This window comes from Sitophilus oryzae, unplaced genomic scaffold (genome assembly GCF_002938485.1).
Source record: "Sitophilus oryzae breed Bouriz unplaced genomic scaffold, Soryzae_2.0 scaffold_357_pilon_pilon, whole genome shotgun sequence".
Lineage (NCBI taxonomy): Eukaryota > Metazoa > Arthropoda > Insecta > Coleoptera > Curculionidae > Sitophilus > Sitophilus oryzae.
This window is the reverse complement of record NW_022146926.1, coordinates 2,401,152-2,411,650: the sequence shown is the minus strand read 5'-3', so window position 1 is coordinate 2,411,650 and position 10,499 is coordinate 2,401,152. Positions and strand designations below refer to the sequence as shown.

Genomic DNA, 10,499 nt, shown 5'->3' with positions numbered 1-10,499 from the left:
GTTAAAACATAGAATGGTAATTATTGGGAAAACTGGAAACGTCCAATTTTCACCTCGTGGGCTCAGTTATGCAGCTCATTTGACGATATGTTGATAGATATATTTCATTGGTTGTGATGAAGGCTCTGATTGGTTAACCGTTTCTAACTTCAATCGAAATTTTTAAATTCAACCAATAAAATTAATATCGTATCATCGTATCGTCGGACAACGGATGCATGAAAATCAAGCTTAAACCCTATTTTGAGATCGTAGATTACGAATCTGAACATCTTTTTCCTGATGGTCTCTACCGTTTTTCAGAAAACGGAAAATAATTTCAACATTGAATTTTTCTTTATTTTAGCCCTATAAATATAATATGAATTTCACTATATTTCATTTATATTATAGTTTATCTAAAAACCACACTTGATTGAGGATTAGAAAAATGTCCTAGGGAGGATTAGCACAAATGTAGAAGTTTGACATTTCATATACTACTAGCACCTCTCTCCTATGTAATGAGAGAGACAAATATAGTCTAGAACTAATCTAGAAATTTGAAAATTTACAACGTTGCCATATCTTCTATTTTTTTCGGGTGATTAGGGGATTTTAAATAAATTCGGAATCAGGGAATATTTCGCATGATCGAAAAAGTCGTTCAGTTCGCTTGGAATTGACGATTATTGACATTTACCATAATATTTTACATTTGGCGCACAACGGTCTTTCATTTCAAAGCCAACTTAAATTGTTTAATGAAAGAAAAATCCGTATTATTACCGTACTGTACCCAAAATCCGTAAATCTACGGATTAATCCTTAGTTCTGGCAACACTGTCTCCGGCAACCACCCACTCTGTCCTCTGTCGACTGAAAGCAGAACTACGGTACAGTACAAGGATACTATAGAGATAAGGATTGTTCGATTCCTATCTTCCTGCACTGTCAGTTTTTTTACGTCATCTACTGACCGAGTTGAAGTTGGCGCTAAAGATTTTAGACAGTGACAGTTATTTTTGCACGAGCGCACAGTGCGTTGGAAGATAAATTTAGCGGGACAAAAGCGTTTGGTTAGAAATAAGCCAAAAAATGTGTACTGATAAAATAAATAGTAGTTTTATTCAATTGATACAAAAATGCATGGATATTCTTTGTATTTCGATACATTTTTATCCAGCAAATTCAGTCGTTTTCTGCTCAACAAGACAGAGATCAAAACAAAAATATTTAAGTGCTTATACATTTTATTAGAAGGCCAAATTATGTTGAAGATTGCAAAAGGTATGTATTTTTCTACTGTACAGTATATTTGTTAAAATCCGTGCCTTTGTTCTGTAGATATCAAACTTTCACTTTTTTTCAAATATCGATATATTGAATGATGTAGATCTTTTGAGTTAGCAATAGTTACCAACACAGGTAGTCACAGGGAGTTCAAGGTTAACAGGTGAATGCCCAAAAGATTCATTTCAATCGGATAGTATAAAAACAAAACAACTCCATCAAAAGGCACTGAGTTTAAAAAATTGTCTTAGATACTTACTATATATGAATTTACAATCACCGAGTGTTAAAATTAAAATATCTATCTTATTTATTATTTTCAAATAAATATATTTTTTAAAATAAATTATAGGGTGTCTAAGATTAAAAATTAATTAAAAACTGCTAAGAGAGTTTTCATATCATAATTGTATTTGGCAATAGTTTAAAATACTGTTTTGTGTGTCATATACGAATAATATCATAGTTTATTATCTTGTATTTATTTGATAATAAATTAAGTTCTTAATAAAGAAATAAATTTAACCATATAGTTGCTATATATTAACCAGTTGCTACGTTCTTAGATTTTAAGTCCCAAATAATTGCTCTTGAGATTTTGTCCCGCTAGAATAACCATCCGCCGCACTGTGGGCGCTGGTCAGCGCGTGACGTAGCATTCCACGGCGACTACGGCAGCGGCGATTTGATGCGATCGAACAGTCCCGCACTATACACTACTGGCAGAGGAATATTAGCAATAGGAAGTTTTCACGACAAGATGGTGGGCGGCTGCAAAATACACCGAGGCAAATAGAGACGGATAGCGGTCTTTCCCTACCATCGTATAGTGGAAGTGATCATAGAAGTTATACGACGAGAGAGCCCCGGCGAGAGGGGGCGCCGGGCGGCTCTTTAAGACGCTTGTGTGGGGCTACCGCCTACTAATAGAACAGAATCGAAAAATAGAAACAGGACGGACAGTGTTGTCATTCAATTAAATCGAAATTGCCAATGTATCAAAACTCTGCAAATCTTCTAATCCTACTATCTCGTCGGCAATTTAATGAAATATTAAATAAAGTACGAAACAATTTTAAGAATGTTTTCCCTAGGCACATAACACAACTTCTTTCTAAAACGAAAAGTAAATTACGTAAAATCCTTTATATCATTTCTAAAATAGCAAGTACAATTCTATGAAATGGCAACGATCTTCCTAGCAGTCGCCCCGACACAGGTCGGTCGGCGGCGGCGTTTCACAAAGCCGCGGCTGTGACAAAGGAGTTAGACCGAAAAAAACTTTATAAGGAGTAGACGAACAGAGTTGCCGGGTTTGTTAGACTATAATTCCATACGAGAAAAAACCGCAGATCTCAACAAAACTAAGTACGGAAACGAAATAAAATATATTATTAAAAAAAAAAAAAAAAAAAAAAAAAAAAAAAAAAAAAAAAATAAAATACATAAATATAATAAATATAACAAGAATTAGAAATAGCTAGGTATATTTACTCGATATTAAATACCAATTGAATTAAACAATAATAATAGGTTAACAAAACATAAAACTACAAAAGCATAGCAGTCACAAATTAGTGTAGTAGTCACTTTTTACCTCGAAATCTTTGATCGCGATATCTAAAACTGAATTTCACTAATGGAAAGTTGTAGCAACTCTCAACCTCTTTTTTTTTCTGTATTAATATATTTTCATCGAGAAATCACTGCCATTTGTCCGAATCTTAGGTCGAACATTTAAACCTTAAATTTTGTTTTTGTTTAATTTTAACACAAAAAATAAATAAAAAAAAAAAAAAAAAAAATAAAATAAAAATCTTTCAAAAAGATATCAACTTCTTCGGACATGTCGCCAATACCACGCCTAATAAAGAGTAATACATTCTTTGCGAAACGAGTCCTCACCCTAACCTACACCCTCATGTGTGTTATTACCAAACAAAATTCTAATTTCAAAGTCAAAATAATAAAGTCTGATTATAATGTAGATTCCACCGCGGTAGCCTGCCGGAATTCTTTAAACAAATAAGCTTCCAGCTTTCAGCGCTTCATTGCAAAACCAAAGACGCAGCTGAACAGTACTGTTAGATTCTTTCTTAAATTGGTAGATCGTTAGCTTACAGACGAAACCAGTAGACCTGGCAACTCTGTGATAAACTGACGGAAGTCGGAATAGCGAGGTGCGGAGGCGCGGGAAGGGTAATAAAATAATGGCGATGCGCGCGGTGAGATGGTAATTGAGTGGATTGGGAGGTGGCGGGAATTTCCAAATTTTTTTATCTTATTGGAGTTTGTCTAAGCAGACAGTCGTAGTGGAAGTGAAAACGGGGAAGTTGTTGTCCATCCCTGTTTAAGCATAGACTTTTATAGGCGTTTCATTCCAATGCGTGTAATTCCTATGCCTAGAAATCCATTGCCGGGCCCAAGGCCAGTCCCTTTGGGCAATAGTATCCTTTACCAGCTGTTGTAAATGAATATCATGCGCGGCGCAGAGCTGTTCAAATCTCGCTACATATCGGAGATATTTTGTGCCACGAATAGCTAATAAGGTTGCGCATATTCTTATTTCCTTTCTTCAATCAACGTTTGAACGCGCTGGTGGGATCTTTAAATTAAACTGATTTAAAATAGGTCTAGCGCTAATCCGCAAATCCACCTGAACGCTACCTTAATTCAAGGCGTCAACTAGGCCATGCTTTAACATTTTTTTTATTTTACGTGTACATTTCAGGTGCAATTTAACTGTAAATGCTTTAATGAGCACTGTTGGCATTCACCCAACAATAGCGGAAGAGTTCACTAGGATAAATATAACCAAAAGATCCGGAAAAGACCCCAACCCAGCTTCCCAAGCTGCATTGGTTTTAATTTTACAAACACACTGTAGCCTTCCAAATCATGTATTAACACTTACGGTATATAACTTTAGCATACAAATTCAATCCAAAGTATGTCGATTATCTTTTCTGTAGGTTTTAAGACATAAGATAAAAAATTCATCTTTTTCCTTTTTGAAATTTGTGAAATATCACATGCACAACAGTTATACGGTATTATCTGCGTAAGTGTATATGATTTCGGCACTTTATAATACACAAACATGTACTTCACACTAGCATAAATGTGATGTTTCTGCAAACAATCCCGATATTTATTTGTCTTTTAACACTTACACCCAGTAAATATTGATGTAATCCAAATTCCATTACATTTTTAAAAACAGTATATTTTTAATTACTTTAAAATTATTTCACTGAGTGATGTTGAAACCTAATTTTACATTTTTTTGTTAACTTATATTTACACTCATTTATATGCGAAAAACACAATTAGATAAATTATAATTTAAGTTTGCATTTAAAAATAAATTTTAATTTCAAAAAAAAAAAAAAAAACTTTTATTTATAATTTATTAATAATAGCTTCACTGAAAGCTGTACCTATGATTTCAAACTTATTTCCACTGCTATAGGTATAAAAATCTTTTTACCTCTCATTTTTCATTGTGATGAGATAAACCGTTTGGGTGCCATAATAATATAGAAACGTGGAGAACTTATAAATTTAGTAGTGCATATCTTGCCATAAAACCACAGGGATTATACAGATATAAAATGAATGGGTTTCATGATTCCATCGTTTGATGAAGAATCGATACCAGCAAGGGCTTAATATTTTTTACATTAAAAATGTAAATTTTACCAAAAAGACGTAGGTTTTTAAAGGTCTGGTCTAATCATCTCGTCTGCGCCTCCCAGTAATTTATTCTAAAATGTTTATTGGATTTTAATAAAAGACTATACTATAATCAGTTATCTGATTGATTCGTTTTTGTGTCAGTCCATTGGTGTTCTTGCAGTGCGACCAATGCATTCCAGTTTATATTTACCTTTGAATAGCAAATGACTAAGGAAGGAGACAAAATCTTAGGGTACAATCCGCAAGTGATTAGCCCCAAATAAGGGCCTCGACTTAAATCTGGTTTACTGAAAAAATGTCCTTAATTTTATTTTAAAAATGTAAAACTATGATGTAGTAGACGTGGGGTAGACCAAATACCCGTTGCTTTATTTTACGCTGAATAATAAATGTTAGTGTGTTGGCTAAAATTGTTATAAAAATATAATTCAATAAAAATAGATAAGTTATAATAAGTACGCATTATCACAAACATCCGATACGCTACTGGCTATAGCCAAATAACGTATCTAAACTTTGACAAGTAATACAAATAAAAGCTAAAATGTACATATTTTTTTTAATTATTTGAATTTCATAAATGATCGGTTTTACTACATGTGGTTACTATATAGTCAAATTTACTAAAGGAAAAGTTGTTCCATTATTTCACCTACCGTTTGCTTAGATCTACTCGCACGCTACACAAACTAAACTATTTTAGAGTCTTTTCGATAACTGCGATAGTGTCACTATTAATTTAAGTGCTGCCACAATTACCATCTAGATTTACTACCTTTATGGCTGTAACTATCAGTATAGTAGAATAAATAATAAATAAATTATAAAATAAGTCTGTAAAGACTGACAAATCCACAAAATTTCCAACCAAATTCAAATGTGTCAAATGAATCAAAATGAATCGTCAAACAGAACTGTCAAGGATCCCCACCCTAGAGTGCTTTCATGGCGCTTTTTCCGCCCAACATGCATAAATACATGGAGAAAGAATAAGTGTTCCTCCTGTCTCTTTATTCAGCAGGTCACATATGTAACCAAATATATGTTTGGACACGGACTTGGATAGCTAAACAACAACAAATTGCCAAATAGATTATATTGGGACACATGATTTGAAACACCACGGCACTGGAATTAAGCTTTATGTGACCATGAACAGATTAGTTCACAATGTAGCGACCGATGAATCACTCCCAAACATTCGTGGCGTTTTACTTTTACAAACTTTAGAGAGCTTTTTCTTTATTGTTTTTCAGTCCAATTTTCGTGAATCGTGCACTAGTTAGTGATCTGCTTCAGGCAATAGCACGCCCAATTTAAGTGGGTCTTCAAAATAGTACAGCGTCCTGATCGGCAATAAAGTCATTAGAGAGATATCGCAAAACTGAATAGCGTCATGCAGTAATTACGCGTACCTTATCATGGTTACGATATGCGCGAGTCAATTTTTAACGCAACGCTCGCTAATAACGTTACCGTTTGACGTAATTTGCGGATCTATTACACCAAGCGCTATTCCTAAATAACGTTTAAAAATCTGTTTAAATGGGCATGTGTGGGTATTTGACAACCGGAGCCGGCCGGCAAGATCTTTTATTTTAGGTTATGTTTGAATTGTTTTGAATTATTTAGTTTTAGTGATTAGGTAATTTGATATTTAGCTGGGATTATTTTAATTAAATAAATATGGGCCCAAAATATGGATTCCACCTCCTTCAATATTAAAGAACCTATAAAGAGGCTTAGATTTACAGCAGATGACGACTTGGCCCTTCTAAAAGAATTTGTTGCTTGTTGCCCTAAAACCCACTGGCAGACTTTGAACAGTAAAGCACTGGAAATAAGAACTTTAGCCCTTTGGGCCTGCAACACCTACCTATAAAGTACCAAAGTTTTAAGTTCAAAGTTAGTTAAGTTAAGTTTAAATAGCGGACGTGACGCGAACAGAATTCTTCCGATCCGATAACTATAAATGAAGAGAGTTAATACCCCCTCACGCAAAGGAAATAACACCTGGCCCTATTAACGTCCACGTATCACACCTATTTAAAGGATATCTCTCTATTAGCTAGCCACGTTATTCACAAGCATTTATTTTCAGCAAAGCACAGGAAATTATACTCGTCTGCATATCGTCATAAAAACAATTTTCATACCAATGTATTGGGATAAGATTTTATCTGTATGTATATATAGCAGGTACTGAATCTGTGATAAACTAAATTTTAACGTACAGTGTGGCAAAGTTCCTCAAAATGATTCTTTTCTCCAAAAATAATTGAAACTCCATATTTTCTTTAAACTCTATATCATGAAACTCAGTGCCAAACATTGGCCGATACTAAATAGAACTGATATTTTAATTTGTCTCTTTTCTTTATGGACCTAACCACTTTGTGCATAAATTGGTAAAAGTTCTTAAAGTGGGTTCCACCCCTCTGTTAACTTTTTTATTTTTTCAGATAAAAACGAGGTTTGATATGTTAGCATATGACATAAATTAAAGATTGACTACATACTATTAGTTTTTAGTCACTCCCACGCACTGGAAATGACTAAGTAACTTTGATTTTTAATCGGCCCCTCGGCATATTTTTAATTTATTCGATGGTGAAAATGACATATTATACGTCAACTTCTCTACATTTTGTCGCAAAAAAAATTGTATATTAAATTTCAATCTATACAAAGACATTATAAAGATAGACGGAACATCTCATTCATAAAAACTCGTTGGAAGTGTATCAAACATTCCAATGTACAAACAAGGACAGAAGAGAGAGAGAAGTCTAAAATTTCCGACCCCTGCAACTAGGCGCATTTGGATTGCTCTAATGGCCAGTGGCGTATCGTTTTTGGAAAGCATTTAATTAGTAAAGTAAAAGTAAATTAATCAAGTAAAATTTATAATTCCATATTAATATACTACATTAACACTTTTTCTTTAGATGAGTTTTGTTATAAGGTCTAATATAATAATATAATTAATATCCCACATATATACTTATGTTGAAACGTTAGTGGTAGTTTTCGAAAATCACTCTAACGTCGATTTTCAATTTAAACTTTCAGTTACTTCTATATGTATAAACTTTCAGTTACTTTAATATTTACAGTAAAAAAAAAAAAAAATTCTATATTAGGTTTGTGGTTGGTGATTTTTCTTTCAATTTTTTTTTTTTTTTTTTTTATTTAAAGCATTTTAGACATTTTATAAATTTAATAAAAAAAAACATATTTTCAAACTAAAGTTGTGATCTACAATAACTCCATTCCTGAAATACCTGTTGCCAATTCGTCCTTTTGAAAAGGACAGTCTCTTTTTAAATAATTTGTATTTTGACTTAAAGTCATTTTTATTTACGCATTTTCCCTGAGAAAATTACCAATAGCAAACAGAAATATTATTATCGTCCAAACGACTAGAGGATGTTATAAGTCCTATAAAATAAATTTTCTTGTTTAGAATAGGCAACATTATTTAGAACTCCCCGTTTAATCTCAAATGATAGTTTAGGGTTCTAGTTTTAATTCTTTTTTGATTCTAAAAAAGAAATTTTCAAAATTAGTAATTTAGTAACGATTTAGTTAGTTAATCGCAATCAATAGCTTCCTGTGAAGTACTGTGTAATAGTTGTTTAATCTTAATCTTGTATTACTAAATTTTTTTCTAAAAAAAAAAAAAAAAAAAGTTTTTGAAAATATAAGACAAGGTCTTTCGATCAACAAGGTAAAGACAAGGAAAATATAAGCATTGTATGCGCTTCGGTCTCTTGGTATTATGATGGTTTGACGCGAGGCAGTCAGTTCTTTTAGTCCTAAATAGTTGCATTCTACCAAGCATCAAACCGTGTTGCAGTATTGACTTCCGTCGCATAATAATGAATATTACGTTTATTTACAAATCCATACTTTTAAAGGTAGCTCCATCAGATAATCAAATTTTAGTTAAATGTCCCAATTTTCATGAACTGTATTAAGCATATGTATTGCGGTTTGCATCACCCTGTATGTTGACAAAAAATATTTTGAAATGCAAGTGCGTTACAATGGCCCCCATCTTATGCAAAAAATTGAAATAAAACCACAAACCAAAACGTAATAGGTAAATGCTCTTCAAGGGTCACCTGTATATAGGTTTGTATAAAACTAGTAGCCCAAGAATTATTTACAGTTCGTCCCATTCTAAAAGAAGGTAAACACACCGTACAAACAACTCTAGGAAGAGGTATTTGTATTGCGGTAAAATTGTCTAAACAAGGCCGAAGGGGCAGATAAAGCAGTAAAATGTAAAAAGGGTCGGGTAAACACCTTGTTTATTTGTTGAGCAAAAATTCCTTTAGAATATAGTAATGACCAAAAATAACACGCAATTTTAAGAAAAAAATGTCACTTTCAACTTTTAAAACAAAAAAAATTCAAATTTGTTATGATCTACAACAGTTGGGTAGTAATTGAGACGAACCACCAACACCGCTACTACGGGGTTCTTGTTTCATTAGATCAAATTCAACAAAATATAATTAGGAAATTATCTTTTTAATTGTGAGAGGCTCCCTGTGGGACGCCTATGATTACGGCGCGGCGGAAACAATACCTACCCGTGAAAAGACAAATTCGGGTAATTTGAGCTTCTATTTTTCCAATAATATATCTGACACTGTCAAAATTCATGTTTGCACCCTGGGTATCTCAGCACGTTAAACAAAACAAAAATTACTTGCAAAACACTTTGGCAGATCAGTTCAATTTGATTCCGACTTCAAACACACCGTAAGCTAAACGTAGTACGCTATAAAGTGGTGGGACGGACGGCTCATTTCATTCTGGAAGACTAGCAGCGACGTTGCCGATAGTTCTAGACGTTTGAGCACATTAAACAGTAAACATGTCCTTTAATAGTAACGCATATATCCTCTGGGATGTCATTATCATAACGCATATATCCTCTGGGATGTGTCATTTTCTATCAAATAAAGTAGTGTGCGGAGTCGGAGAGTGCCATTTAAAAATGAAAACTTGTAGTCATTTCCGGTGAAACAGGAAGTAGCCAAAACTAACAATAAGTCAACAATCCCACTGAGTACAGTACCATGATACAAAGAAAACAAGAAGGATACGGTGCAGGCTGGTCGTCACTACGTCGTGAACGTGATAACGGCACCATTGGTCGAAAGGCTCTGCGCGCTAATTTCAAATTGTCAACAGATGACACAATAAAACATCAATTCTTTTCAAACAAGTCAAGTCGATTTGATTTGAGCATTAGTTTTGGGGGTTAAGGTCGTAATTTTCCATATTTTAGGAACTTTGTTTCATAATTAGAAAACGTTGATTTAAATTAATTTAAAAAAATTAAAAGTTATGAAGTGGTTTCACTTTTGAGATCGCACCCCGTAGATAGAGGTACCTTTTGTAATTCCCATCGTGTATTGCTAGTTAACTGATATACATTAAGAAAAAAGTTATTTAAAACATCTATTAAACATATCATATAAATTATATAAAATTTTAAAAAGTCAATAATT

General features: G+C 33.3%; 1 protein-coding gene across 1 annotated transcript in view; it reads left to right on the top strand.

Annotated features, from left to right (window-relative positions):
* LOC115884806 (thioredoxin reductase 1, mitochondrial) overlaps positions 1–4,495 on the top strand; it is a 36,974-nt gene extending 32,479 nt beyond the window's left edge. Inside the window, exon 10 of the transcript XR_004050619.1 lies at positions 4,245–4,495. The gene's annotated coding sequence lies outside the window, so the exon portion shown is untranslated. The remainder of the gene's footprint in view (positions 1–4,244) is intronic.
* Positions 4,496–10,499: the final 6,004 nt, after the last annotated feature.